Consider the following 24,678-nt stretch of genomic DNA (forward strand, 5'->3'; position numbering starts at 1 on the left):
CAAATAACTGGATAAAAGTGTTTTGTACATAATTACAGTGAGATTATTATACGTACTAATATGAAAAAATTTGGCCCTATCCACAGTGGAGGAATGAAAATGATGGAACTTGCTATTTACAACTATTAGAAAGCTAGTAGCATTGGTGGATAAAATGGATCAACTCAAAGTTCGATAAATAAAAGAAACCCTAATATTATAGTTTTTAAAGTTTACCAAAATCAATAAGTAAAGAAATTCAGAAGTTTACCATTTTATGATGTGCTTCATTATCTTGTCTTGACCTTGGAGGAAATCATGCTGTCTTGTTAATCTATACACCTATACTTTGAAGCAGAATGGGTTAAGTTCATTTAAAAATAACTGTTTTTTAAAAAATTATCATTATCTTTTGCAAGAAGAGATTTGGGGATGCTTTATACCTAATCTTAGATAAGTAAAGACTTGGTAGTATGAGAACCATCTATCTGCCTATAACTGATATGCGTCTTTTGACCTCCATTTATTTTCATTACATCCTTGGTTTAAAAGATATTAACAATCTGATTTTAATGCTGTTATTTTAACTGTTATTAAAACTTTACTGTAGTTGTTTTTGATTACTTTCTTGTGGCTGGAAAATCTTGTCCTTGGGGAATATTCTTGGCAAAGGCGCATCCTTAGTCCAGAAGTATTATTTTTATTTCCCTGGGGAATTCCAATACAATCCTTCACAGGCCCCAAGTGTTTCCTACAAATCTTGGGCAAAAAGATATGGACGATTAAAATACAAAAAAAACAAAAACAGATTGAATTACCTTACATGCTAAGTATTTATAAAAGACAGTATTGCTTTCACATAGAATTATTTAAAATAACAGCAAAAGCAAGAGCTGCGTTTGCCACCATAAAACAATTGCTGAATTTGTAAAGATCCATCCATTTTCCAAGTCTAACTTTTTCAAACCTACTTGTAGTCTTGTTCTTCTGGAAGGATTTTGGTCTTGTTTTGATGTAGTCAGTAGGTAAAATGGAACACTTCAGAGTTGCATAAAACAGAGGTTTTCATACATCACAGCATCTTTGTTTCTTTTCTATTTACTTCGACCATTGAAAATGTTTTGTTAAAGAGGTTATATAATTGTTCCCATTCACTTGTTGTACAAATGTGATTTGGGTGGTGTGGGGGTTGAATTAAATCAAGTTCCCATCTTCTATTTAGTAAAATATAATAGAGAAAATTATTTACAATCCAGAACACTGCAAAATATAGAGCTGGAAAATTGCTGAGAGGTGATTCCACTTCAGCATTCAGATAGAGTTAAGTACACTTAATGTGCAACAACTCTTGATAGACGCTAACTCTGCCATTATCAAGGTATTTATACTATTGGAGCTCTCTTCTGAGGTTTTCTGTATTTTTTAATATTTTATTTATTTTCACATCTCAAAAGGCACTTTGTAGTTACAATAAGCTTCACAACCAGCACCTCCATAGTTACGGTCAGAATCCTAGCCTGATTCATATTACCTTTAACTTTAAAAATCCACCAATGTTCTGCAGTCTTTAACAGTATACAAAAAAAAACCTCCCACCATCTTCTTTGCTTGTCTATTTTAATTCCAATTTATTTTTTTAAATCCTTCAAAAGAACTATCTCCTTTAACTGTTTTAAACTTTCTTAGTTATCTACTTTCTTTGTATCTACTCTTAGTTACACTTTTTGCCAAAAGTTTTTAAGTCTTTCAACTCTTTTCTCCCTCTTTCCTTATTGTGCCATTCAGAAAATCTCTCTTCAGCTCTTACATCCAAAATTGTTTCAGAAACGTAGCTCATGCAAACCTTAGGTCCGTATTTTATTAGGACATAAGTAGTTCATTATTCATTATTTGTTTGTTCTTATCATTTACCAATATCAGTATATATTCATTTGAGCAAGAAAATTAAATCTTAGTAAAATACTAATTTTAACTCTTGTAGTTTTACCTAGCCAAGACTTGTTGTTACCCTTTTTCAAGTTGGTAAGTAGTTTTTACATAAATCCCAATTAATTGTGGTCATGCAAATTCCTAGATATTTCTCCTGTTTTATAGCCATGTTAAATTCCAAAAATATGTATGGCTTTCCGTTCTCTGCCAAATTCCATATCAACAATTTAGTTTTTTTCTTTATCAATCTGATCCAAATAATTTAAATATTAAAATAACATGATATAAAGCCATGTTGTAGTAATATTAAGAAATCCTGCTGGGTAACTGTAAATCTCATCATCAGAGTATAATTTTAGTTTATGGTCTTGAGTTGCTAATTTAACTCCTTGGATTTTTTTTTTTTTACTGACATGTTTTCATTGCTAATGGGTCTAATGCCAGTAAAAATAAAGAGAAAAAAGGGCAACATTGTCTTGTCGACTTCAGGATATTAAACTGTTGTCATAAAAGCTATTTGATTTGAGATTTGAGAAGTTTATTTATATGCCGCCCTTTTCCCTGGGGGGACTCAGGGCGGCTTACAACTCAAAAAGGAAGGGGGGGACAAACATTTAACACATAGGACAATACATCATTAAAAAACACAACAATCATACCATTCGGGTGGGTTACAGTCTTTAGCCCCAGGCCTGACGGGATAGCCAGATTTTGAGGGCTGTGCGGAAGGTCTGGAGGGTGGTGAGGGTACGAATCTCCACGGGGAGATCGTTCCATAGGGTCGGAGCTGCCACCGAGAAGGCTCTCCTCCACGTGGTTGCCAGTCGACATTGACTGGCAGATGGGACTCGGAGGAGGCCTAATCTATGGGATCTAATAGGTCGAGTGGAGGTGATTGGCAGTAGGCGGTCTCTCAAGTACCCAGATCCACTACTATGAAGGGCTTTATGGGTGATAAGTAGAACCTTGAAGCGTACCCGGAGATCGACAGGTAGCCAGTGCAGCTCGCAGAGGATAGGTGTTATGTGGGTGAAGCGAGGTGCACCCACAATCGCTTGCGCGGCCGCATTCTGGACTAGCTGAAGTCGCCGAATACTCTTCAAGGGCAGCCCCATGTAGAGTATTTAATTCTATCTTGACTTTTTGGTCCTTTTTATAAATGCCCATATCTTGAGTTTTTTTAAAAAAAATATTTGTATTATGCAAAAGCCAGTTAGTTTTAAAAATACAGAATGAAAGTTCTTGGGCTGCAAATCACATTGTCAAAGTGGCTAGCTTTTGGCTTAGCACAATGATTGAACTGAGCCATCATTTCTAAAGGCTAGCATACATCTAGTATGTCCCCAACCAAAGCTGCTTAAAAATAATAATAAATTATCCATGGTCTAGCATAATCATAAATCCAGCTAGGTGAATGAATGTTTATTCTCTGCTTTAGTTGCCTATGTACTTTGTGGTAAGTTATTTTTATCTACGTAGTTCCAAAAAGAAATTGAAGAAGACTCAACTAAGGAATTCTCATTTCTAAGGAGGCATCACACTTTTTATATTGGGAACGCTTCTATCAATTTCACCTTGGAAAACCAGAGCTTCTATAATCAAACAGCTTGGAAATTGTTGTGCCGAGGTGGCACAGTGGTTAAATGCATCACTGCAGGCTACTTCAGCTGACTGCAGTTCAGCAGTTCGGCTGTTCAAATCTCACCGGCTCAAGGTTGACTCAGCCTTCCATCCTTCCGAGGTGGGTAAAATGAGGACCCGGATTGTTGTTGGGGGCAATACACTGACTCTGTAAACCGCTTAGAGAGGACTGAAAGCCCTATGAAGCGGTATATAAATCTAACTGCTATTGCTATTGCTGAAACCCAAGTGTCTCTATTGGATTCCTCCAAAGTCAAATGGGCAGTTTGGTGCATTGCCATCTGGTGTGCATTAGGTGAAACTCAAAATCTCACTAAGAAAACAGGTGAAATCAGAATCTGAAGAAATCAAATGTGGATCGAAGAGGTAAGAGGCCAGATAACGGAGAAGAGAAGCAAGACTGAATTGATGCTCAAATGTAGTCGGAGGTGCAACCTGAAATTCCAAGGAATTAAAATCAAATGGCATAAGCTGATGTATGAATGAATGAATGAAATGATTTTATAATCAGAGTTTCTCCAGCCATTCCTCCATTCCACTGTTGATCTTTCACTCTGAAACAAATGCAGAAGTTTTCAGAAAAACATTGGTCTTTAGTCTCAAGGACTTAATTGCTGCTATTCCAAATCCAGGGCAGGTGCAGATAGCTGGGATTTATTTCTCCTTATCATCCATTATTCTGAAATCAACCACTGATGCCTTCCTCTGTAGAAGAGACATTAGCTGGATCTGTAATAGAAAAGCACAATGACATCAGAGAAAGCAACTTTAGTATGTCCCAGGAGATACTGCAGGAAGACAGAAAGAGAAGGAACTTAGGACAAGGGTGGAGAAGGAAACAAACTGGAAATTGTGAGAGTGCCATTGTCTGAAACTTATATAATAAACTGTGTTAAGTTATAAATTATTCTGATAGCTTTATTAAGAATCCTGTGAGAAATAAAACAATACCTATATAGCCAAATATCCTCGCACGTATATTAAACAAGGAAAATACCACTGCTTTGCCAAAGATTAAGCAGCCACCTTTATCTATCAATGACACAAAGAATGAGAACAACCACAGCTTTCAAATTACCCTCTTTATAGATCCTCTTGTAAAATATTGGCCCACAGCATTCCCATCCTAAAGAAGCGGTTGGCAAAGATCCTATCTATTTTAAAGTGGAAAGAGAAAATGTTAACAGTGGTAGAGAAGATTATTCTTTGACACATTCAAGACATGCATTACTTTTAAGATATTGCTATCTTTATTTCATATACATTAATAGTACAACAATAAAGTGTGTCGGCCTAGGACAGGAGTTAGCAATCTGGGGCTCTGGAGCCGCATGTGGCTCTTTCCTCTCTCTGCTGGGGCTCCATCCCTGGTCAGCACCACAATTTTGAGAGGAGCTTCCATTGGGGTGGGGAGAAGCACAGTGCACCCGGAGAAGACTCTATGGCAAGGGGAGGGTTTTCCAGTCGTCTCCACAATTGATAAGGCTTTTGGTTATGACAGGTAGAGGAAAAAGTACGCCGCGCTAGGAGGAGACTCTATGGTGGGGAAACTGAACTTCCGGTCAGCTCCAGAATTGAACGGGGCTTCCGGTTAGGACCTTTGCGGCTCCCGGTGTTTTCTTTTCTGTGGGAAACGGGTCCAAATGGCTCTTTGAGTGTTTAAGTTTGCCGACCCCTGGCCTAGTATCTTAAAATTTGAATACCTGATGCTGATGAATTCAAGAGATTTGAAACATTTATTTAGTGAACAATGCAATACAGAGAGGGGACGGAAGAGGGAAGGAAGGAAGGGCAAAATCCTGTTGAATTTTTTTTAAAAAAGGGGACTCTAGTTGGTTGAAAGACAGTGATTCATTCATTCCCATCTAACTGTTTCTGAAGTTTCCTCCCCCCCCCCCAATAAATATTAGGCACAAGCAACTGGATTCATATGTGTAGAATTCAAACTAGCTACTTTATTGTATTCCCCCTATAGTACAGGAATTTCTCCATACTGCCAAGGGTATAATTAAGGCTCTACGAAGCTTAAGGGGGGAGAGGGTGTCAGTCCTGGATCTCTTGTTGCTGTGCAACAATTCAAGGGTAATTCCCTGCTTGAGTCTTCCTCCCCTCCCCTCTCGACTTGTATGGCTGTATGACTCTTGTGTATTTTAATTACGTGTATTGTGTTTGTATCCCCCTTTCCCCTTTTGAGTTGTTCGCCACCCTGAGTCCCTCCCGGAGAAGGGCGGCATACAAATAAACTAAATCTAATCTAATCTAATCCCTGCCTGACTGGGCATTTCCCATCATTAAAATATATATGTTGGAGTGAAACTCTGATGCAAGTATATGTATGGAGTATCCCTAAGAGATCAGAAGACTTTGATCATCCATCCGGATCAAACTGGACATATTCCAGACCACTCCATTACTAGCAGTCACTGGCATTGCTTTAATAATATTCCATCCTCTATATTATTACAACAGCTTTACTCTACTTAATGAATCCCATCCTCCGAAAAGGATCTTGCAACCCTTTCAGAACTTTAGTATAGTTCAAACAAAAAGAGCTGCTAGAATTTGTCCCTTCCCCAGTATGGCGGATGGGTTGACCTCCTCCTACTGAAATTCACTATTCGAATAAATAATTGGTTTTCTCCATTTTGTTGAGTATTTCAGTAAATAAAATTCTCTCCATGTCTCCAGTCTGTCATTTTTCACTTGCTTTTTGTTGGTGGCTTTGGAGACATACCAATGGGGGAAGAGCATCAGTCATAATGTCGCATTATGCATAATGCTTATGCAGAGAGTATGTTAATTTATAAATTTCTTTAAACTCTCCTCAATTGGCCAAATGATGTCTCTTTTACAGGAATTCACTAAGTGCTCAGGTTTAGTATTTGTTAATTGAGGTAAAAACTCTTAAAGCCATTAGACAATTTAAATGTAGCTCTCTTTGAGCAATATCCTTTATTGGATTCCCCCATTATCCTTTAAATATCTTAGTGAGCAAGGGGATAAAATTAGAAAGAATTTGTTTGCTTTAAATTGCCAGCCTCTGCTTGATAAAACTATTAGCTATTTAGCTAATTGGACGGCTCTTCCATTATCATTAATTGGCAGAATTAATACAATTAAAATGGTGGCTTTATCTAAATGTTTGTGTTTATTTCAACGTGTTCCCATCAAGCTCCCTAACATGTTTTGAAAGCTTTCAATTCTGCAATTAGCTTTGTGGCTTTTCAGGGTTAGAGCTAAGATTAATTTGGAAACTCTGCAACTTCTCTTACAGTCAGCTGGGATGGCTTATTTCTGCTTGTAAACTTACTTATTATAATAAGTTATTCCCTAATACAAAGCTTCCTGTCATGGTGCCAAATGGTGAATCAAACACATTAACCACAGGGCTAGATTAATGAGAGCAGGAAGAGCCTTTTTGAACACTGAAGTTTCTTACACAATAATTACATAGTTGTTCTGCCAGGTCTAAACTTATCTACCCAAATTAGTAAATCTCATTTTTCCACCCTTCAAATACCATTGTTTTTCTTCTTCGGGAGTAAAATGCAACACATTGAGCCAGACCATGATGCTGTGCAACAACCAATGTTGTGTGCTATTCAGTTAGTCAAACCTCATAAATCATAATTTTGTTTGTTCAAAGCACTTAGCTCACATTATCTCACGAGTCCTTACAGTTCGTAAAGTAGGCCAATCATAAGCCTCTTTCGCAAGGAGAGTTCGTGGTTGACTTGAGGGCTAATCTAGGACAATCTACTGATCTTATGGCTGGAGAAGAATATGAACTGTAGCTTTAGGGTTCTCATTCAATCTCTCAGACCATAATCCTAAAATTGTACATTTACTTGGAAGTAAATTCCAATAACCATGATCAGATATAGATGATGATCTGCACTGTTACAAGTTATATTTATTGATCAAACATTGTTCTGACTACATGAATTGTTATATGCTATCATCAGAGGTGGCATTCAGCAGGTTCTGAGCAGTTCTGGAGAACCGGTAGTGAAAATTTTGAGTAGTTCGGAGAACCGGTAAATACCACCTCTGACTGGCCCTGCCCCCATCTATTCTCTGCCTCCCGAGTCCCAGCTGATCGGGAGGGAATGGAGATTTTGCAGTAACCTTTCGCTGGAGTAAGGAGGGAATGGAAATTTTACAGTATCCTTCCCCTGCCATGCCCACCAATCCTTGCCCACCAATCCATGCCACACCCACCAAGCCACAGCCACAGAACCGGTAGTAAAAAAAATAATGAATCCCACCACTGGCTATCATTCTTATTACACTTGCTGTATAAAATTAGATCTGACTAATTAGGCTACTACAAATACCCGGTGATCCTTAGTAAAAACAGCTTTTTCTCAGCACATTATTATTATTATTATTTTGCTTATTTCCTTTCTAGGCTCCACATGCAGTAGAACTAGTACACTATTGGTAAAACTGTGGGCTACTTTCACACATGACTTTTTCCTCAGGTGGCTTTCTGCTATCAGCATCCTGCCGTGCATGCTTACAAATGTGCCCTCAGCCGAGGACAGCTGGTAGTTACTCTGTCAGGTTACCCTTCCATTTTCAAGGCCTGTCCCTGACATAGAAAACACCAGCTGTCACCAAGTGTACTTAGAAACATTTTCCATGTGAAACTGACAAGCTAAAAGAATCTTGTCATGTCCCTACCTTTTTCTGGAGTTATGTGTGAATCTTTCCTAAGTGCCAGCCGAGACAGGAGTCTGACTTATGAATCAGAACATAACATAGATACTTATTCTAAACTATTGCCCAAAATTAGCATACGTCCTTTAGAACCCAGCAGGTTGTCAGGTTCTAAAAGATGCCACATGTATTTATCCCAGATTCAACATCAATTTATAGTAAACATAAGAAACTGGTGGCACAGTAGAATCAATTCTTTTGGGCTTTGATTGCCTAATAATAACACTGGAGCAATTTTCTTGACACTTACTAGGTATTTGGGGATTCAACTCAAATAAGCTCCAGTCGCTGTGATAAACAATTACGAAATGGGGAGCATTGTAATAGTGGAAGTCCAACACACCTGAAGGGCACCGGGTTGGGGAAGGTTGATTTAAAGGAAATGACCCATGCAAGAAGGCCCCTCTCTTGGGTTGTGCAGAGCAGCTTGTACTGGCTCCATCTGTTATCAAATCCTTGAAGCATTACTTTGCTGAAGTGGCATCTAAAAATCAGAAAGCACTTCAGAGAAACATGGAGGACATGCCAGACTGGTGAGTGGTCTGTCCTGCCTTCAAAAAAGCATTTGGGTCACTGCTAGATACTTTGGATAACAGTCCAATATTTCTTGACAACCAGTCCTTCCATCTTGTTTGGAAACTTCTCCAGTGCTGCTTTGTCTGATTGGAAAATACCCTTAAACCCTTATTCTACATGGGCTACACAAAGTCAGATAACCATTAGATGGCAACAAGGAATGTAGAAAATGCTTAACTCTTTGCTACCATTTGATGATTGTCTAGATCAAGGGGGTCAAACCCGCGGTGACAAGTTGTCATCATGTAATGTTTCACAATTTTTTTCCCCTTCACTAAACCGGGGATGGGTGTGGCCAGCGCGTGACACATCTGGCCAACAGGCAACGAGTTTGACACCCCTGGTCTAGATTTTTGCAACCTAGATATGAGCCCTAACTATGGCTTACTCATCTATCAGCATTTCCTGTCATTTACAATCCTCTACATGTCTAGTTAGAAGTAAATGCCACTGAATTGAGTAGGATTCACTTCTGGTTAAAGAACTATGAGGATAGCCTGTGGGGAAACTGTGTTATCCAAAGTTCTCCCCATAAACATAGAAGTATTAGGACTTAGAAGTCCTTAGACTCTTCACAACCACAGGACTACTTTGATGTTCACTGGAAGTGCTCACATAATTCTTTATGATCCTTTACAAGTAGAAAGGAAAGTGCTCTCAGGAGATGATTCGTTAAAGTTTCGCTGTTTAAAAATGTGCTTTTTGGAAGTGCCTGGAACATGCGGTCAAACTTGTGGCATCACTTTGCCATCATGTAATATTTCACAACATTTTTTCTCTTCGCAGAGCTGAGGTGGACGTGACCTGCGCATGACATATCTAGCCTGCGGGCCACCAGTTTGACACCTCTGGCATAGAAACTGGGGAGAAAATGAGAGGGGGATGTCCAACATATAGTAGAGAAGTTTACTTAAGGCCCTGAGTAATACATCCAAATAATCTTCAAAGCAAACACACTCTTAGCAGCTCGTATACAGGCTAAAATAGGTTTTGACAACCTAGAGCAAGTTCAGAGGATGGCGCCCATTATGGTGAGGGGACTGGAAACCTAGTCTTATCAGAAGTAGTTAAAGAAATTAGATTAGATTTAATTAGATCTGCAGAAAGTAAGATATGCTAGCCGATTTTTAAATGTTTGTCATATCAAGGAAGGAGGAAATCTCTGCAGGATCACAACCAATAGCAACAGGAACTACTAAGAATATGGTACGAGTAATTAATTATTGGAATTGGCTGCCTTATTAAGTGGTGTGTTTCTTTCACTGGAGGTCTTCAAGAGGTTCTTAAAAGCAGATGAGACACAAGGTTTGCAACATCGTGGCTCGTGTTGCCTTTGCTCATCATCTAGTGTGTCATCCACATACAATGGTTAGGCAATAGCGTTGTTTATAAAAGGCAAATGGATCTCTTACTGTTACTCACTTTCACATTTGTCTCATCCTATCTCCTTCCTGCTTTATGTACTGATTTTTTTTAAGGATCAATCAAAATGAGCAGTATCTTTGAAAGTATTATTTATTTTAAAAAAATGAAGTTTTGAATGCACAATTTTGGACAATGAATTAATTCAGCAATATAGGTTTGAGAATACTGTTTTCTCAAATTATGCATTTTTGAAATTGAGAATTACACTGCAGAATAGATGTGTTCTTTAGTTTTCACATTGTTAATTAAAACAGTAAGAAAGAATTGATAATATTTTTCACATGGTGCACTTCTATTCCTATAGAATTAAACACCTTGAGTTTATGAGATGTTCAATTAGAACATCTCATGAAACCTTAGGATTAACATTTTTTTGTATAATAATTTTTTTATTTTTGAATAAACACAGACAAAACACAACAAACACCACAAAAATATCTTCCATTACAAATTGTAAAGAGTATGTCAATTGGTTACAAAGAGCTTTCGTGCATCCCTTCCATAGTCATCACCTACAATTCATATCAAGTTATATGTTTTAAATCAAATATATGTATATATCTTACTATCATCATACCTCAATCTTCATATGACTATGATTGTTTTTACGTCCATTTATATAAAATATTCCAAATTTTAAAGCAAAACCACATGATGGCATTCCGTTACCTATTTTCAATATCATCCAACAACATTACATCTTTATGAAACTTTCTAAATAAAAATTAATTATGTTTAATAACAAAGTTTCTAGACCTCCTTTCTTAATCACTGTTTACAATTTATATCCAATTTCCATTTTATCATGTCAATACAAATATTACATTATTATCATTATCAATCATTTATTTAACAATATCTATCATTTTATTTTTATTATTATTATTATTATTGTCTTAGTTTAACTAAATTTAACTTACTCTTTTTTAATATTATAAGCTTTTATGCATAACAGTTTCTAAACTTCCTTTCATGATCACCATTTAGAATTTATACCAAATTTCCTCTTATCAAACCAATACATATGTGTACATTGTTATCATTATCAATTTATCTAACTATATCCATTATCACTTCATTTTTAACATAATGCTCTAATTTTAACTAATTTTGATTAATAATTTGTTATTAGTTTTCATATCTCAACCTGTGTCTTTCCAGTAATAGTGCAGTCTTATGTCTTTTGCCATTTGTGGAATTAGTTTTCTGGTTATTTCCTTAATCAAATTTGTGTGGACTTCTCTTCGCAACTTGTTGCTTTTTACATATCTTGTAAAATTTCGAGACCCTCCATCAGCTTCTTTAATCAGCTTATCTTTGGTTATCAGTAGTGCTTTTGTCAAAGTTTCTCTCCTTGAATCCATCAATTCTTCTCTTTTTTCTTCTTCTATACCTTGAAATGTGGGGTAGAGCTCCTTTCCATCTATCTTCCCTTTCCATGTTCCACTCTTTCCATCTCCAACCACACTCAGTTCACTGTCAGTATCCACAATTATCTTGCCTCTTTGTTCATTTTTCCCTTGGGTTTTTAGGATTCTAACCTTCACTTTTTCCATTTGCTGGATATCTTCAATTTTTCCATCGAATTTTACTGCATTACAATCTATATTTTCCAATCTCTTCTCAATTCTCTCTGTTGTTTCTAATAATTTTTGAATTTCAAACATAATCTGTTGTAATGTTATAGTTTCTTTTTGGTGTTGTGCCATACTTCCAACTAGTAAACACTGCCACTCTAGTTTCAAAACAAGGTTTTGTTTTCACTTCTCTCCAGCTGCCAAAGAGGCATCCAAAGAGCACCTGTATAAACAACCCATGCTCTTTTCCTTATCTCTCCTGTAAACAAGCAGAAGCCTTTGAAGTACAAAGTCAAAATGATCAAAGAGAAAAAAGAGAAAGCAATATTTTCAGGACTCAAGCTCCAACCTCCAAGTGGCAGTGTAACTTCTTTTCCCTCTGATGTTACTACCCTCTTTATATTCCTTTTATATCTTCTTTATATTCCAGGCTTAAAATAAACAAAATTCTTAAATGGAGCAAAATAAAGAGAAAAAAATCCATCCAAACCAATATTATAAAAATAAAGAAAAAGATTTAATCCATAGGTAAAAAAAGAAATAGAAGAAGAAAAACCAATACTTTAAGTTTAAAAAGTAGGAAATATTTGCAAAACTTCCATCCATTTAAAAAAAAGATAACATACTGTCCAATATAGCTTAATTCCTCTCCTTATTTTCTTTTCTTTGCAAGTTTAATTTAGCTTTGATTTTTGGGGGGCAGTCTCTTTTATAACAATAAAATTTCCTCAACAGATGAACACACTTTCTCTTTCCGCTTTCCTCCCATTCTGGAGCTGTCTCAACTTCAGCAGCTTTTGGCTGCGCTTCTGTCGCGGGCAAGAAGAGATTCTCTTGGATCAATCAGGAACTTTGCGATGTCCCTGAGATCAGCAAGACGTACTCTTCCCTGTCACCATCTCTTCGGGATGGTTTAGGTCCAAAAGGACCGTCCAGCGGCAAAAGTATCTAGTACGATCTCGGAGCTCCGAGATTGCACGTTGTACCATTGCAACATCAGCTCCTGTCTCCAGGATTAACATCTTGATCACCACATGGAAGTCTACAATACTTTACCATGAAGATGCTACATTTTGCATTGTGTCATGTTGTGAGCCAGTTCTAAATAGATATGCATATCATTTTTCACAATCTATGCATGGCTTTCAATAGAAATGACTAAATAGTGTCAACTGCACCATTGGTCTTCTCCAACCTAAGCATCTAGCTGAAAGACTAAATGAAATTATTTTTAAGTCCAAATGTTACATACAGTATTTTCCAGTCAAAAGTATGTATAGTCTCATTTGACTTCTTGATATAGAATTAAGTATTGATGATACTACCTACCTGTTGCTACCTGCCTATCATCAGAAGAAGCTTCTCGATATAGAACTAAGTATTGATGATACTACCTACCTGTTGCTACCCGCCTACCATCAGAGCTGAAGAAGCTTCTTGATATAGAACTAAGTATTGATGATACTACCTACCTGTTGCTACCTGCCTATCATCAAAGCTGAAGAAGCTTCTTGGATGAGAAGTGAAATGTCTTCAAAGAATAACCAGAATGTCCAGTTGCCTCTTGAAAATAGCACCTTTGGGACAACCATGACCTGGTTGACTGAGAATCTCCATTGACATTTACCTGCCTATCAAGAAACTCATTCCAAAAGAGCAGAATGAGTGCTTATGTCATTGAGGAAATTGTGTTGAATTTCTGGATTTAACAAAGGAGTCCTCCAAATTGCATTTCTTGCTCCAACAGAATTAATTTAAACATCAGCTTTGTTCCTTGTTTTGCAATGATAACCTTATTGCTAAATGTCATCACTTGGTGTCTGTGTGGGTGGGTGCGCGTGAGAAGGAAGGGGGGGAGAAGACAGATTTTGTTTTATTATTCCCTTTATCTGTCACAAGGTTGTATTTGCTTGTATTTTGGAAAAGGTAAGCACTTGAATAGCCAGGATTTGCTCATGGGTGAAAAATGGGGGGTGGGGAATGAAATGTGATTTATGGATTTGCTGATTAAAAAAATGTTGAATATGGGACAGAAGGGAACAATTTATTGTAATTTTAGAGAGGGAGGATACTAAGTTTGTTTGTAATTGCTGAATGAAGATCAGAAGTTTCTTTAATTATCTTTTTCTATGTGTATTGCTTTTCACAATTTTCCTTTTTTCTCTTTTTCTTAACTTTCTGTTTATCTTTTATTTCTGTAAAAAATATTCTATTAAAAATCATATATTAAAAATATTTTTGGTGAAGGGTGAGAAAGATTTCCCCTAAGAGCTCTTGATTTACAACTAGTTCACTTAAGGATAATTTTCATTTATGAGGGCTATGGAATGAGGGCATTATGGCCCATAGAACATCCCTCCAAGGTCACATGGTTGCATGTGAGATGCTTTGTAATTGGTTCTCAGAAGTCCAGTCACGTGACTGCAAATCATGACAGGTTTTGCTAGTTTCCAGCAAAAAAACACCCATTCAAATGAATGGATTCACACTTATGACTGCCATATTCACTTCATGATTGCTGTAAAAAAAAGGCCATGAAATTACTTCCAATGTGGGCACCTTGACTTATGACTGGTGTAGTTTATGATGGGATTTCCAGTCCCAGTTGTGATCATTATACCTGCTACGATATAATGACAGGAATGTAGGAAACCGCTTTAGGTTGACTTTGAAATTAGCCTTCTGGAATTCCTATCTGGGATGTTTACAACCCTCTGAAGATTTCAAGAACTGAAGCTGAGATCTGTTCTACATTGAGTTAGAGCCTGGTTCCGTATGCTTCTGAGCTCATGCACAATTGGATGTCCACAGCAGACCCACAGAAGTAAAGTGTCAACCATGCAACCTTCCTCACATGCATCACCATGCACATAAACAAGGGATGTGACTTGGACTGCATCGTTATGGCTGCCATCTTAACTTTTTTTCCTCAAACTGCCAAGATGTCTATGCACAATAACATTCACCTTCATTTGACTAACCCTTACTTACCCTTTCAAGTACTTTTACCATGCCAGGCTTAGAGACACTATAACTTGGCTACCAAATTAGGAAATGTTCTCCATCACTGGAGGCTTTTAAGAAGAGACTGGACAGCCATTTGTCTGAAATGGTATAGGACAGGGGTGTCAAACACAAGGCACATGGACTGCATCCACCCTGTGGGACCATCCTGGAAAATGTAAGGAGCCAGGCAATGTGGCGTCGGCCCAATCTACCCAATGCAAAAAGGAAACATGCCAGCAGTTTGGGGATTGGTGTCAAGTTGGCCACACCAATCCAGTTAGCCACACCTACCCAGTCGGCCAAACCTACCCAGCTCCCCCCCCCCAAGGTCCACAGCCGAGGCGGTCCTAAATGAAATTGAGTTTGAAACCCATAGTATAGGGTCTTCTGCTTAAGCAGGAGATTGGATTAGAAGACCTCCAAGGTCCCTTCCAACTCTGTTATAATTCTGTTATATTAGGAAATGTTGTTCATCTCCTTGCTGTTGACTAGCCCAGTGGCCCAGTTAATAATGTAGCTCTAAATCTGGAGTTGGTTTGTTGTTTTTTTAGAAAATACACCTTATATTTTGAGGTTTTACAAAATATTTCTTTTAAGATGAAAATTGCATGCCTCTAATTACGGAGAGATATGATGGCATCATCTATGCTTCCACCCACATTCAGTCTTCTTGATGAGAAAAATTAGGCGGCAATTTCACCAAGGATAATCTCCTTTGTGCTTCCAAACCTGCTTTGCAAGCACATGTGCATTTTAAGGCCAATCTGTGATAAATATGATTGTTATTATCTCAAAGGCCTTCCCTGTTTGCTCTCTGCTTCTCTGTTTATGAAATGCCATAACAAAAGTGAACTCGCGCTTATGTGATTCTGCAGGGTGATGTTCCTGTGTGCCAGATGGGCACTTTCAGGCATGTATTAGCGTGGATTATTTCATTTCCTGCATCTGGGACTCCAAATGGCTGTGCAAAATGGAACAAGAGAGAGGCCTGGCTCTAGGAGAACGTAAAGCAGAAGGCACGCTGTGTGTGGGACATGAGCAACTCAGGTCTGAAGTGAAAACCTTTAGCTCTGGGAACAAGGTAAAAATAAACAGTAACTAATATTAAGTGTCAGCTATAGAGAACGGGAAGGAGAAAAGAAAAAAAATAAACTAGTCGCAATTTTTAGTTGGGTACAGAAAATGAGTTTGAAATACTGGATTGTTATGGTGGGAGAGTTTTTCAGACTGAATTCCTAAGGAATCAGGCATGGCCCATGAGAAAAGTCCTGGTATGAACCATATTGCCTTGACTTCCGTTGGATTGATCTCTAGCTGGAAAGTCTTATCAGAGTCAATCATGCCTCCTGCAGGTACATTTTAACTTGGTTAACTTTATCCCTCTCACCTTGGTTTTCAAAGGTAGAGTAGCAAGCCTATTCTACAAAGCAGTGCTCCTGTGGCAAACTCTGTTCAGTTTAGTAGAATCTGTTGCAGAGGTGGGTTCCTACCAGTTCGCACCTATTCGGTATGCAAATGCAAAAAGGAAACATGCCAGCAGTTTGGGGATTGGCGTCAAGTTGGCCACACCAATCCAGTTAGCCACACCTACCCAGTCGGACAAACCTACCCAGCCCCCCCCCCCCCCCAAAGGTCCACAGCCGAGGCGGTCCTAAATGAAATTGAGTTTGAAACCCATGGTATAGGGTCTTCTGCTTAAGCAGGAGATTGGATTAGAAGACCTCCAAGGTCCCTTCCAACTCTGTTATAATTCTGTTATATTAGGAAATGTCGTCAAATCTACCAAACCGGTTAGAAGAGTTTCCACCAGTAGACCCGGAAAGCAGGCCACACCTACAGAAGAGGTTCCAAAAAACCCACCACTGGTCCTTGGATATGAATATTCTACACTATCATGCTCATATTTATAAAACTCAGTGCCTCTGTGAAAGGTAAGGATGACTACTGCGTTTGTGGTGCAATCAGAACATTGCGTGTGTTGAAGTTGTTTTAACGCAAACCAAAGATGCCTTTTAAAAAACAAGTTTACATCCTATTCTTATGCATGCCAGTGCTGTGTGTGAGGTAATTTAAGGTGGTTCTGACAAGTGTCGTCGGCATCTTCATATCCGGTCACATGGGCGGCAAGCCACTCCCATCCAGTCACATGGGCAGCAAGCCACTCCCACAAAGGAGGCCACAGCCACAGAGTAGGTTCGAACAATTTTTGAAACCCACCACTGATCTGTTGGTAGACATAGCATTACCTAGCAGACCATCTTAGCATGTTTTACCAAGGGTTCTCATCTCAACTCATAAGTGAGTTGGAAGTGAATGATTGAGAACCTGCTACACATCTAGAAATGTTATACTCAGTCCCCACTATATGCAGGTTGGGTTGGACAGACTTTTATCCCTAATGATACCTCCAGAAGTGATGGACTATGATCCCCATTGTCCTCAGCCAGCAGAACATGAGATAAGGAGAAAAGGAGCAGCAATCCAATATGTTTAGAGAGTATCAAAGAAACCCAAAAATCTATATTTTCAATACTGGGCAATGCGGATCAGCAATTTATGCAATGAATAACAACTCCAAGTCAAATCAAGTGTGGTTCTCCTGGAAGTCGCTTTTTTCAATTATTTTAGAGTTGTTCCAAGAATATTTGCAATACTAAGGAATTCTCTACATTGCAAGAGCTTGGAGAGTTTGCTGTGGTTCCATATGGAATTATGTGGAGCTATGGAATCCTCTATGAATGATGAAGCTCTATCCAAACTTAAGATTCAATAGATCAGTACTTACCCATAACTGAAATGTACTCTGTAGTCATTTCCAGATAACAACTATTAGCATCTAGAGCTAGCCAATCTCTATTGGGGAAAAATAACAATAGTATAATAAACTTTATTATCACTGCAATGATGGCTATCAAGCTATTCCTGCTAAATCTCTCATGAGGAAACATCTTACTATAATCCAATTCAAAGAAGATAGCTGGGCTCACACAAAGAATTTGCACAAGCCATGCTATACTTGCTAATTTTGGTCTTTGTACCCCAACATAAATTCATAAATCAGATTTCAGAATTTCTTTCAGGATTAAAAGCACTTTGCCAAGTTGCTTTAAGAATATAACAGGGTCCTTTTTTGGGGGGGAAATGTATTCCTAATGTAGTTTTGTAGCTTTCTGGATCATGTCTAAGGATAGACATGTATAATAAAACTAATATGTAAAAAACAAATGTGAAGCATAAGCAAATTTTGCAAAGGTTTAGGGGTGACTGATTATCTTTTCTGGAAATGGGGAGGAGCCAAACAGAGGGGAAAAATGAAATGTTTACCTTGAATCTGTATTGTGTTAAAGCTAAAGTAATAAAAAATGATAATTTTAGGATAGATCTTTTAATCTGAGAAGGGCAAAAAAAGAAGAAGCAACAAGAAAAACAACACAGAAACTTTCTGAAAAGAATTTGTGACAGAGTAAAATAATAAACAGCAGTTGCCTTCACGGTTTTGCATAAGATATTTACAAAGCGGAGCATATCAATGTTTGCTTTATGCATTTTCACATCCTGCTCAGTTTAAAGCAGCAATTTTCTGCAAGGACAACAGAGGAAAAAAACATGCTTTACACTGCTTATATTAATTACATTTTTCATTACCCGTCATGTTTTCTACAGGCTTATGTATTATTACTGCAAAATGTAATGAAACAGAAAAGGGGAGGGAGGGGAGAAGAGAGGGGAAAGAATGGACTTCTGGGAAAATTTCCAATTCTTGAAATGCAATGTTAATTGAGCGCTATTTTTAGGGCAGTGCAGAGAGTGTGGGACCCAGTGCCATCCGTCACAGGATGGGTATAAGCCAGAAGCTGTTGTGCTTCGTTGGATGTGGTGCTCCCACTGAGGGGAGGAGAAGGAGAAGGAGAGAAAGAGAAGGAGGGCATTAGAAAAGAGAAGTACTGTCCTATACATCTTCCCCATTCAACAATTCTGTGCAAAGGCCACCAAGCCAGCCGCCAACGAAAGGATGCAGCTATGGACTCGTGCCAAAACCCAAGAGGTCTGAGCTGTAAAGACTTGAAGAAAGAGCTGCCATGACAAGAGGTTAGATTAAATCAAAGCGAGCAGCTCCCTTCTCTTCCGTGACCAACTTCCAGCTCTACGAGGGAGCAGTGGTTCCAAATCAACATGCCCGTCCGGAGCCCTGGATTGGAAATGTGATCCTTTAAATTTATATATCTTTCCCAAAGTCTGCCAAAAATCAATTATTTTAATTTGTATATAGCACAGGCATGTACTGATTCAAGTTTTCTTTTGAAGTAGGGTTTAAACAGCCAGCAAACAAAGCTCCTCACTCTTTTAAATGCAATAAAGAGGGAAAGGGAAAAGGGGGGGGGCGGTTCAAACGTGGAAAAGACCACAAGTTCTTGCTGTTGTCTTTGATCCCAGCAAGATGACACACAGAGCCAGCTCAAGCAAAACCAGGAACCCCTCGCCCAGCCATTTGACTGGAATTCCTGGAGTCAGCAAACCCAGGACCCACCATTCTTCCTTCTTCAAGCATTTTGTTGCCATCTTGAAAGGCAGCTCTTTACTGTCTTGCTTCCCCCCCCTCCCCTTAAAAATCCCCGTGGAATTATGGGCAACTTTGAACTGTGAAGTAAAAAGACAAACCCAGCCCATTTTTACACGGGAAATCTAGATACTTTTATGTTTATGTTTATTTAATTTGTATGCCGCCCCACTCCCGAGGGACTCGAGGTGGCTAACAATCAGAGGAAGGGGGGGATACAATAAGACAAAAGACAGACAGAGTAGAAACAACAACAGTCATAACGATTCAAGTGGGGCTGGAAATTCATCAGCCCCAGGCCTGCTGGAACAACCAGGTCTTCGTGGCTTTGCGGAAAGCCTGGAGAGTAGTGAGGGTCCGGATCTCCACGTGGAGATCGTTCTAGAGGGCCGGAGCAGCCACAGAGAAGGCTCTCCCCCGGGGATTTGCCAGTCGGCATTGACTGGCGGATGGAATTCGGAGGAGGCCTAATCTGTGGGATCTGATCGGTTGTAGGGAGGTAATTGGCAGGAGGCAGTCTCTCAAGTACCCAGGTCCGATACCATGCAGGGCTTTAAAAGTTAGAAGTACTACACTTATTCCCTGATAGGCACTTGTGGGAGCCTACTTTTCACATTTCTGGCTTCACCCCTGGAAGCCATATCTCCTTGGCTACAAGGTGTGGCCTTCCGCAGAATCTTTCTTCAACTTCCCACTTTACCTTGGCATTTGCAACTAGTCTTCCATCCAAGTGATAACCACAGAGGTGGGTTCCTATTGGTTCCAACTGGTTCTCCCAATCCGGTATTGCTGAGTTCAAACACAGAGCAAGCCGGTTCTCTGTTGTTTTTGTAAAGTGGGCCCGTCCACCTGCCTCTGAGTTACACTTACCTTTATTCCAGCTTCTGAAGCCCAGCTGATCCAGGACAGCCGCTTGAATTGCCGCTCCTCAGCTGTTCTCCTTTTTTCCCCGACTAATTTTCATCCAATTGCACATGCGCCTGTGCTCAGCGAACCGGTAGTAAACTGGTTAGGAACCCACCGCTGGATAACGGTGCTATTTTCTAAGAGTGCATTTGGGACCAGAAGCATTGAGGGAATAATTGCTAGATAACAATTGCTTAGATTGTTTTTAAATCAGCCTAGGTCAGCTGGTTGAAAATTGTTCTGCTGGATTGGGTCAGAGTCTAATGCCGACTCCCGCTAACATAGCCCCTGGGGATGATAATCAGTGGTGGGATTCAAAATTTTTTACTACCGGTTCTGTGTGTGTGGCTTGGTGGGCATGGCATGGTTTGGTGGCAGGGGAAGGATACTGTAAACTCTCCATTCCCACCCCACTCCAGGGGAAGGTTACTGCAAAATCCCCATTTTCTCCCAATCAGCTGTGACTCGGGAGGCAAAGAATAGATGGGGGCGGGGCCATTCAGATGTGATATTTATCGGTTCTCCGAACAACTCAAAATTTCCGCTACCGTTTATCCAGAACTGGTCAGAACCTGCTGAATACCACCTCTGATGACAATGTGCCTGTTGGACAAGATTTGTCACCTAATTGTAAAATATTGTTTTATTTTTATTTTTTTAAAAAAAGGAGTACAAGGCCCCAGCCATACCTGTTTCCCACAATGCTTCTGGACCACACAGACACCCCAAATGCATTCTTAGAAAATAGCATGGTGCGGCGGCTGCAGTCCAGTGTTTGGCTTGCCTTCTGCTAAATTGGCGTTTTGTGATTTGCCACAGCCACCATGGAACCATTTTGCAAGAGTGCCCATAAAATACTCTGAAAACTCCATATGTGTTCGCTGGCCCCCAAAGTTTAGGGCCTCTGGTCCAGCTTTCCAGCAGGAAGTGCAATCTACCTTATATTCACACGTTTGGCACTATATAAACCCATTCCACCTTCCTCCAGAGAACAGTTAAATAAGGAAAAACATTTACCTCAAATGCTAGACACCCGTAGCATCCAATTCAGTTTTATGCTATTTTTCCAAGTATATATTTTTCTCTCTCTCTCTCTCCTCTCCTTAACTGGAAGGCGTTTTTATTTTAGAAAAATACTTGGAACGGTTTAAACTCTCCAATATATCCGTGTGCCAAATCTTTTTGTTTTGTTTTGTTTTCATTAAAAATACCATTTTCCTTAAGATAGCTGAAACCCTTAGATAGAGAATCTCCATTTCTGTGTGCAAAAGGTGGATTTAGTTCCCGCTGCCTTTCCTCCCCATCAGCGATCAGACTGTTTAGGGAGCTTCCAAACAAGCATTTTATTTTGGGCAATTGTTCTGCTTCATTCACAATTTTTTTTTTTACAGGAAATGCTGATGTCCAAGTCTTACATTTGTAGCTCTCCTGTGATTTCTTATTGCTGTCTCATTCTTTTTTTCCCCAGAAAAGAAAAAGGTGGAAAATAAACAAAGCAACTGGAGATGTTTTATTTGGTAATTCTAAGAACTGTCTGTCCAGAAGGGCAAAAAAGCAAAGCATTTCTATGTAAATGTTGAGGTATTCCAGCAGAACCTATACCCCGCCTGCTGTAGGTCAACACAATGGAAGAAGATCCTTTTCCTACATGGTTTTCTGTTGAAACTGTTTGATTTCACCATCCAATTCCTTGAACTCAAGGCTACATTAACGCACTTTTCAGAATTACATAAATTTCTGCTTGTGGACTGTTTCAAATCTGCCGTAGCAAACTGAGGGGCCCAGTTCCAAAGCAGATGGGCCAAGCTTTTAAGAATTTTAAAGGGTGAAATAGGTCTGTTAAGCCTCTACAAGGAGCCCTTTCTCTAACCACATCTCATCCCAAACTGATAAGAATGCAAAAGGAACATCCTGTTGTGGGAAGCCACCCGTTCCCAGAAGAATGAAATATTTTTGTTGTTGTTGTTCTTAGTCGCCAAGTCATGTCCGACAAATCGCCACCACATGGACAATATTCCTCCAGGCCTTCCTGTCCTCTACCATCCCCAGGAGTCCATTTAAGCTTATGCCAACTGCTTCGGTGACTCCATCAAGCCACCTCATTCTCTGTCGTCCCCTTCTTCTTTTGCCCTCAATCTTTCCCAGCATTAGGCTTTTCTCCAGTGAGTCCTTCCTTCTCATTAGGTGGCCAAAGTATTGGAGTTTCATCTTCAGGATCTGGCCTTCTAAAGAGCAGTCAGGGTTGATCTCCTCTAGGACTGACCGGTTTGATTGTCTTGCAGTCCAAGGGACTCGCGGGAGTCTTCTCCAGCACCATAGTTCAAAGGCCTCAATTCTTTGGCACTCAGCCTTCCTTATGTCCAATTTCATCCCTATTTTTAAAGAAGGCCAATTCGGTGTGCGATGACACCTCAATCCATGGTAACAACCAGACAACTTCCCTTTGTATAAATCAAGTTTCCTGATGAGCTCAAAAAGTTGACCCACTTTCTCTTATAACCTGGAATATAGCTCTTTTTTTACTATATATCACAATTTGACATCCTCTTCTTGCAGGAAACCAGGGCCTCTACAGAGATTCAGTTAGATGGCTATTGGGTTAACTCAATTCCGGCTGTCCCAAGCAAGGTGGGTGGGAGAGCTAAAGGGGGTATTGTGACATTAGTTAATACATCCTTGCATTTTAAATGTGTAGCACTGCCACCTTTCCAGCCATGGGTTGTAACTACATTACTCTTATTTAAACAGGTGAAGATTTTGCTTTTTTGCTTATGGTCCAACTTTCACAGCCATACATTGCAACTGGAAGAACCATAGCCTTGACTATATGCATGTTTGTTGGCAGAGTGATGTCTCTGCTTTTTAGTATGCTGTATTTTAATATTTTAGGAGATATTAAAAAGCCAGAATATTATATTTCCCTAAAAGAGAAATAGAGAAACATGCTCTTGGAGTCAGAAAGCAGCCCCAAGTCTTTCTTAATAGCCCTCAGTAGATATGTTATAGCAATAGCAATAGCAGTTAGACTTATATATCGCTTCATAGGGCTTTCAGCCCTCTCTAAGCGGTTTACAGAGTCAGCATATTGCCCCCAACAACAATCCAGGTCCTCATTTTACCCACCTCGGAAGGATGGAAGGCTGAGTCAACCCTGAGCCGGTGAGATTTGATATGACTTGATATGTTGTGCCCATTGAGAAAGATTGGGCCAGCCTATCTATAAAACAAAAGATCTCTAGCTCCAGGATGATGGGATTAAGACATGGCTCCTCAAGACATAATAGGATTAACCCACTACCATCTTGCAGCCCAGTTTACCACATTGCACAATCTCCTGAGGACATTGCATCACCCTCCAGGCTTCAACCAAACTTAGCTCAGACAACCTACAGAACCAGCTATGGCCCCTACAACAGCCAAGAGAATATATGCTCTGGCACATAAACAGGAAGTTCAAGTGCAAAGCCCAAGAGAAGGTATAAAGTCCCCTCGCTCTCAACTCCATGTGGTCAACTACCGAGAATCCATGTGGTTCGGCTTCATCATTACACCATTTTTCCAATCAGCCTCCATGTTTCCAGTGTCTTTCTCCTGGCTTGGAACTGAACCAGATGGATATTTCATCCCACATTATCTTACCTGATTGGAGGTTTCTACATGCCAATAAAGGAATAACAGTGAGTCAGATTCTGAACACATTTGGGCCACTGTGATTTAAACTTTAGGCTGTTTCAGATGGGAATGTTTGACTCCTTAAAACTCAAAAATCTTCCTGCTCAACTCCCATCACAGCCTGTCTTGTAATGATGGAGTTCGATGGAAAACCAGACAAAAATGTTGGGCCTTGGGCAGTGGTGGGTTTCAAAAAAATTTCGAACCTACTCTGTGGGTGTGGCCTCCTTTGTGGGAGTGGCTTGCCAGCCATGTGTTCTCTCTCTCCCTCTCTCTCTCTCTCTCTTTCCTTCCTTTTGTTTCTCTGTCCCTTTTTCCTTTTTTCTTCATCTCTCTCTCCATTTTTCTTTCTTTTTTCTTTTTTTCTTTATTTTTTTCTTCCTTTCTTTCTCTTTCTCTCTCTGTGTGAGTCTGTGTGAGTCTGTGTGTGTGTGTGTGTGTGTGTGTGGTGTGGGTTTCAAAATTTTTTGGAACCTCTTCTGTAAGTGTGGCCTGCTTTCTGGTGGAACCTCTTGTAACTGGTTCAGTAGATTTGACGAACCGGTTCTAACAAACTGGTGCGAACTGGTAGGGACCCACCTCTGGCCTTGGGTCATAGACTGAGGAGCTATTGGAATAAAATACGGCTGATTTTAAAGTGGATCAGGACCATTCTGGATCACCAGGATGCTTGTATAAAAGAAATTA

Source organism: Thamnophis sirtalis, unplaced genomic scaffold (genome assembly GCF_051295495.1).
Source record: "Thamnophis sirtalis isolate CommonGarterSnake01/CBP01778 unplaced genomic scaffold, rThaSir2_p1.2 scaffold_7, whole genome shotgun sequence".
NCBI lineage: Eukaryota > Metazoa > Chordata > Lepidosauria > Squamata > Natricidae > Thamnophis > Thamnophis sirtalis.